Below are 6,285 nucleotides of genomic sequence, written 5' to 3'. Positions count from 1 at the left end.
GGTTATATATATATATATATATATACTGTAGGTTACGGAGGAGGGCGGGGCATCACCATCACCGAGAAGGCCGTACCGCCACAGCAGAGGCTGGAGGTGGGGGCGGGGCCGGGGAACGTGAGGCTCGGCGGGGAATCCGGGGATGCGGTCATATGCGGCTGGGCCCCGACGGCCACCCGGTTGGACTCGGTGTCCACTCGGTCTCCGACAGAGAAATCTACAACCCGGATTTGGGACCTGACTTTAGATTTATGTCTTTTATATATATAGGCACAAATCCAACCCCTGTCGGCCACCTTTTTTAATTTTTTTATTTAAAAATACATATAACTATTTGGTTCACCGCATTAGTCGATTCACATGAAAATGAGAAAAATGGAAAGATGAATGAGAATATTTGAAAGTGCGATATATATATATATATATATATATATATATATATATATATATATATATATATATATATATATATATATATATAAAAGCGAGGAGGAGAAAAGATTTTGACGGTGATAAGGATCCGTGTGACGAGGTAGACGGTAGCAATCGACATTGAGTTCCGGCGTCAAGATTCGGGTTGGAAATGATCGACTTGGGCCATAAATGGCACTTCCTGAGTTGGCTTGCGGCGTCAAGATTCGGGTTGGACGTGATCTGTGTGGGCGTTAAATTGAGCGTCTTGCATTGATTTGGGCCTTTTTACTTCCAGGCTGAGATTACAAGAAGCCCAAATGATGAGTGTCCTCGCCATTCTTGTTCGGTGTTTCTCATGTGTCGCGCGATCCCCTCTTCTCCGAGAAAGCTCTCGTCGATGGCAGGCTCCCACGGACCCGACAAGGCCGCTCCTCCTTCCCGCCACGGCGGATGCATCGAGGCCAGGGCCGTGGCTCCGGTGGAAGCTTTGGGAACCCTGGTTCTTTGTTTTTTCTTCTCTTTTCCTTTTCTTTTGATCGTTCTCGTGTTATATTTTTTCTCTTCTTCTTGATCTAGGGTTAGGGTTTATGTAGATCTATGGGGTCAGGATACGATGGCACCGATGGATCCGACGAGGTCTCTGCGCCTCCTCGCGGCGGCGAATAAAGTCGAGGCCCTGGCGGTAGTTACGGTGGAAACTAGGAATCGAGGCTCTTAGTTCTTCTGCTTCCCTTTTCTTCTGAACGCCCTGGTTCCTTTTTTTTTTTTTTTTTTTTTTTTTCATTTTCTTGATCTGGGGTTATGGTTTGTGTAGATCTAGGGGTCAGATTCGTACGATTTCGACGGACCTGACGAGGCCGCTCCGCCTCCCCGCGGTGGCGAATACAGCCGAGGACGGGCTGATGGTTACGGTTGAAACTAGGGATCGAGGCTCTTAGTTCTTCTGCTTCGTTTTTCTTTTGCGCGTTCTCGTTCTTCGTTTCTCCTTTCTTGATCTAGGGTTAGGCTTTGTATGGATCCAAAGGTCAGGTTCCTACGGCTCCGATGGACCTGATAAGGACGTTTCGCCTCCGCGCGGCGGCGAATACAGCCGACGACGGGCCGCTGGTTACCATGGAAACTCCATGAATCCTGGTTCTTGGTTCTTTTCTTTTCAACGTTCTTGTCGTTCTTTTTTTCCTTTTCTTGTCAAGCATTTATGTTTGTGTATATCTAGGGTTTGGTTCTTGGGGCGGTCTTGATATAGGTGGTGGCGATGGATATGGGGGCGGTGAGATCTCAGTGGGGAAACAGGGGAGGTGGTGACCGCAGTGGAGGAGATGGTTGGGAAGGCGATTAGCACTGCCCCACCCGAGGACGGGCTGGTGGTTACCATGGAAACTCCATGAATCCTGGTTCTTGGTTCTTTTCTTTTTTTTCTTTTCAATGTTCTTGTCGTTCTATTTTTCCTTTTCTTGTCAAGCATTTATGTTTGTGTATATCTAGGGTTTGGTTCTTGGCACAGTCTTGATATAGGTGGTGGCGATGGATACGGGGGCGGTGAGATCTCAGTGGGGAAACAGGGGAGGTGGTAGGGGATACCGAGGTGGTTACCGCGGTGGAGATGGTTGGGAAGGCAATTAGCACTGCCCCATCCGAGGACGGGCCGGTGGTTACCATGGAAACTCCATGAATCCTGGTTCTTGGTTCTTTTCTTTTTGTTTTTTCAACGTTATTGTCGTTCTATTTTTCCTTTTCTTGTCAAGCATTTATGTTTGTGTATATCTAGGGTTTGGTTCTTGGCGCAGTCTTGATATAGGTGGTGGCGATGGATATGGGGGCAGTGAGATCTCAGTGGGGAAACTGGGGAGGTGGTAGGGGATACCTAGGTGGTGACCGCAGCGGAGGAGATGGTTGGGAAAGTGATTAGCACTGCCCTACCCTAGGTCTAAGCATGGCCGTGGAAATCTAGATTTTTCGCAGATTGGAGTGCAACAAGTGTGGTGCATTTTGAACCCAGTGCTGGCACTGGGAATGGTGGCGGTGGAAGTGACAGCGAGAAAGGAGTTATGCCGGAACTGTGGTGGTAGGAACGATGATTACAGGGGAAGAGATGCTTGATATGCTGGACGAGGTGAATCTTAAAATAATAATCAGGAGGATAAGGGCTGTTATGGCCATGTTTTTTCCACCAGCTCCAGCTGCATATGGTAGTCTTGTAGGAAAATTCCCCTCCCGTTTCCTAGTCCATGTTGTGAATTGTTTTTTTCTGTCCGCCTTCCAGTCGCTATGGTCGCCCCAGTTCTTACCCTTCTCCGTATGGATCTCCTCCTCCAAACAGATATGGAAGTGAATGTCTAGTAGCCCATGGTGGACTATCGTACAGCTAGAGGGGGCATGGTGACCATATGAACCGTAGCCATGATAGTGTTGCTCCACCTCATGGTGGAGGTGGTGCCCCTGTTGCTCCTGCTGTAGTTAAGCTATATGATGACAATTGCAGAGAATTTTGTGATAAATAGTACTTACATCTCAAACAGATCTTTTGTAATGGTATGCACAGGTATTAGTTATTTTCTATTTTAGTTTGCTTTGGTCTTTTTGTTCGCTGAGATAGAGTGGTTAATTAGGTCATGTAACAGGACAATGGTGCCTCTTTTTTGGAAATAAAATGTTGTTATTTTGTAGTTATACTTTTATATTTAAAGCATCACTGATTTGTCATAAACAGAGTTGAAAATAAAAAAAAACCATTCTTTCCCTTTGGAGCATAACAACATTTAATAGAATTTGGATAGCAAATCGTCCTGTCATATCTGTTGATCAATCACATCTATGCATCTGTTTCCTCGATTAACTAACATGATGGTGATAACAACTGTTCACCCTCATTGTAAACTAGCCATTAATAATCATGATATATCTGGCATGCCTGACACTGGACAATTTTTGAAGTACTGGATGTTGGGTATAAGCAAGAGGCAGGGCTCATGATGATACTGATACTGATGTATTTGCATATGATATTTTCTCATACTGCGTGTCCTAGAAAATGCATCATATAAATGTGAAATGCTACGATGACAGGGCCTTGTTATCACAACTGTCAAGTGTTTCTTGTTGTGTAAACTAGCTAGGTGATTATAGTAATTTTACAGAAGTGAAAACTCTTGATTTTATCATTGGTTTATACCAAACATGGAAATTTTGCTATTGTGGTGTTCTCAGTGATTGCAAAAGGCGCTCGGGCGCTCGCCTAGGAGCTCGGGCGAGGCGAGGCGAGGCCCGAGCGCCTCGCTAATGTCCCAGGCGGTGCGCTTCAATCAGGCGCCGCCTGGGCGCTCGCCCGAGCCCAGGCGCTGGGCGCTTCGGGCGAGCGCCTGGGTAAACCGAACCAGAATTTTAGGTCTCTTTCGGTCCTGGTTCGGTTGTTAGTTGGTTCAATCGAACCAACTAAACCGATATAACCCCAACCCTAACCTGCTGCCGCTGCCGATCCCGATCGCGATCTCGTCGCTGCTCCCGCTGTCGCTGTTCGCGCCTCCCTCGAGGCCTCCCGCTGCTCGCGCCTTTCGCTCCCTTTCCCTTTCCCGCTGCCGCTGCTGCCGCCGCTCGCCGCTGCTGCTGCTGCCGCTGCCGCCGCCATTGCTGCTGCCGCTCGCCGCCGCCACTGCTGCTGCCGCTCGCCGCCACTGATGCCGCCGCTCGCCGCTGCTTCCTCGTTTCTCCGTCAGCAGATTTATACTGTTAATGTGATTATATTTATTAATTATATTATATATTTTTATATTTTTATTTAAAATTTTAAATAATTATATTTATTAATTATATTTTATATTTTTATATTTTAGCGCCTCGCTTCGCTCGGGCGAGCGCCTGGGCGAGCGCCTAGCACCTCGGGCGTTTTTGGACCTTGGCGCCTTTTGGCGCCTAGCGCTTTTTAAATCACTGGGTGTTCTATGTTTGAATTGTGTTGTTCACCTTGATATTTGACAAGAATGTGGGATTTGGAGAAGCCTTAGCTTTCTGCTGCTTCCTGTTCATTGTTAACTTGCCGAATCTCCATATTTGAACTTACTTATGTAAAGTCATGGTGATGCTTTTGACTTTTGAATTTATTTACTTTAGAAGTTACCACACCACCACCTTTACTGAGATATGCTTTCTTCTCACTGATAACTCTAACATATATGTGTTACTCTATTCAATGAGAATTAATTCCTAGATTTTGTGGTATTTCGTCCAGAAATTTATGTTTCTATGGTTGACATGGGGTTTCTCAAGTCTTTTGTTTTCTATATATGCATGCCTAATTTTTTTTCATCTTCGAAATCAAAAGTTTGCATAATAACAACCTGGGAAATTATGTGGATCGCTTAGGATCTTTGTTATTAAGATTCGATCTTGAGATGTTTGGAGTGGAATACAAAGTAACATAAATGCTTTGTATATGTTGGGATGAGAAACTTTACATTTCAGACATATTAGTGAGTACAACTTTTGACTCCTTTTCTGCCCCTAGTGTTTGAGGAAGCCTGAATTAATTTTCTTTTCTTAGGTCATCAGGATCAGGCAAAAACATGGTCACAAGGACCAGTGGCCATGGAACATGAAGATATATATATTGATGCATCGGCACGTAAGGGAGATACTGTTGTGTCATATGTATCCCTTGCTGCAGATTTTTCTGGGGGGCTTCTGTATAACTGATAGTTTGCGTAATCATTATCTTGATAATTCATCCCAACAAATTTCATTTCACAAATGGCAAGGTTTTTTAGAAGTTTTGACATGAGGAGATGCAAGATTTATCTCCACTTGCATACGGTCATGGGTACAAACCTCTTTCTTTGATCTATGAGTAATACTTCTATGAGTACAAACCTCTTGCATATGGTCATGGGTACAAACCTCTTGCATATGGTCATCAGTTATAGTGGCTACGTATATTAGTGTTTATTTTAATTTTGAATAATCTATGAGTACAAACCTTTTTTTTTATGGCCGTTGTGTCATGATTGCTGGAATTTTAGGCATCTTGATATTGTAAATATTACGTTTAATACAAGTTCATAATTTGTCATATTCATCTGAAATATTTGTGATGCAAGTAAATAAATGTGTTGCTTGAATTCAAAGTTAGACATTTATCCTATTGTTTTTATGATGTTTAATGCCAGATATGACTATGAGATGTGATCTCTTAAGTTTCTCTTAGCATTTGTTTTTATGAGTTGGTGATCTTTCACGGGGAACACACAATGGGTAGGTTAATTCTTTCGACCTTGTAAGTCCGCTAGAATTATCAACTTCTATGAAGGAATAGTTTATTAATTTCATGGAATTGTTCCAAAAAGAGCCCTGGAAAGAGAGGATATTTTTTTGATCAAGGTATAATCAATTCTCTTTACTTTGACAGAGTTTTGGACTTATAGTGCAATTTAATTAATGTCTTTTGTTATTATTCTTAAAGTGCAAACTGGTAATTGATTATTAGAGCAGAAGTACTAAATGATTTATTGTTTGGTATTATGTTTTCATGATAAGACATTTTCATGTAATATATCTCCAGCTGCAATATAAAAGTTAAAGTGCCACTTAAGTTGTACCTGAAATTTGGACCCTTTTGGTGAGTTTCAAGAGGCATCTGTTAGACTGTTTTAAATATTGAGTTGGTTGTCCTGAGAACAGAATTTGTATCAGTTGGTGTGATAACTTCCTAGTATGCTATAAACGTGTGTTCTGCAGTGGTCCAATTTCTTGTTTTATAATTTAAGAAACGCTTCCTATGTATCAATATCGCCAAAGGCACCAGTGGTCTAGTGGTAGAATAGTACCCTGCCACGGTACAGACCCGGGTTCGATTCCCGGCTGGTGCACGAGAATTTTTTT

At 43.2% G+C, this 6,285-nt stretch overlaps 1 long non-coding RNA gene and 1 other non-coding gene across 2 annotated transcripts; both read left to right on the top strand.

Moving 5' to 3' along the window:
* Positions 1–625: 625 nt before the first annotated feature.
* On the top strand, positions 626–3,084 carry LOC135679368 (uncharacterized). The gene is made up of 2 exons (XR_010515224.1): positions 626–913; positions 991–3,084. It is a non-coding gene; the product is annotated as an uncharacterized LOC135679368 (long non-coding RNA).
* A 3,117-nt stretch (positions 3,085–6,201) lies between these two features.
* On the top strand, positions 6,202–6,272 carry TRNAG-GCC (transfer RNA glycine (anticodon GCC)). Its single transcript has one exon. It is a non-coding gene; the product is annotated as a tRNA-Gly (tRNA).
* Positions 6,273–6,285: the final 13 nt, after the last annotated feature.

Source organism: Musa acuminata, chromosome BXJ1-7 (genome assembly GCF_036884655.1).
Source record: "Musa acuminata AAA Group cultivar baxijiao chromosome BXJ1-7, Cavendish_Baxijiao_AAA, whole genome shotgun sequence".
Lineage (NCBI taxonomy): Eukaryota > Viridiplantae > Streptophyta > Magnoliopsida > Zingiberales > Musaceae > Musa > Musa acuminata.
Note: the sequence above shows the minus strand (reverse complement) of the source record. Positions and strands in the feature narration are given on the sequence as shown.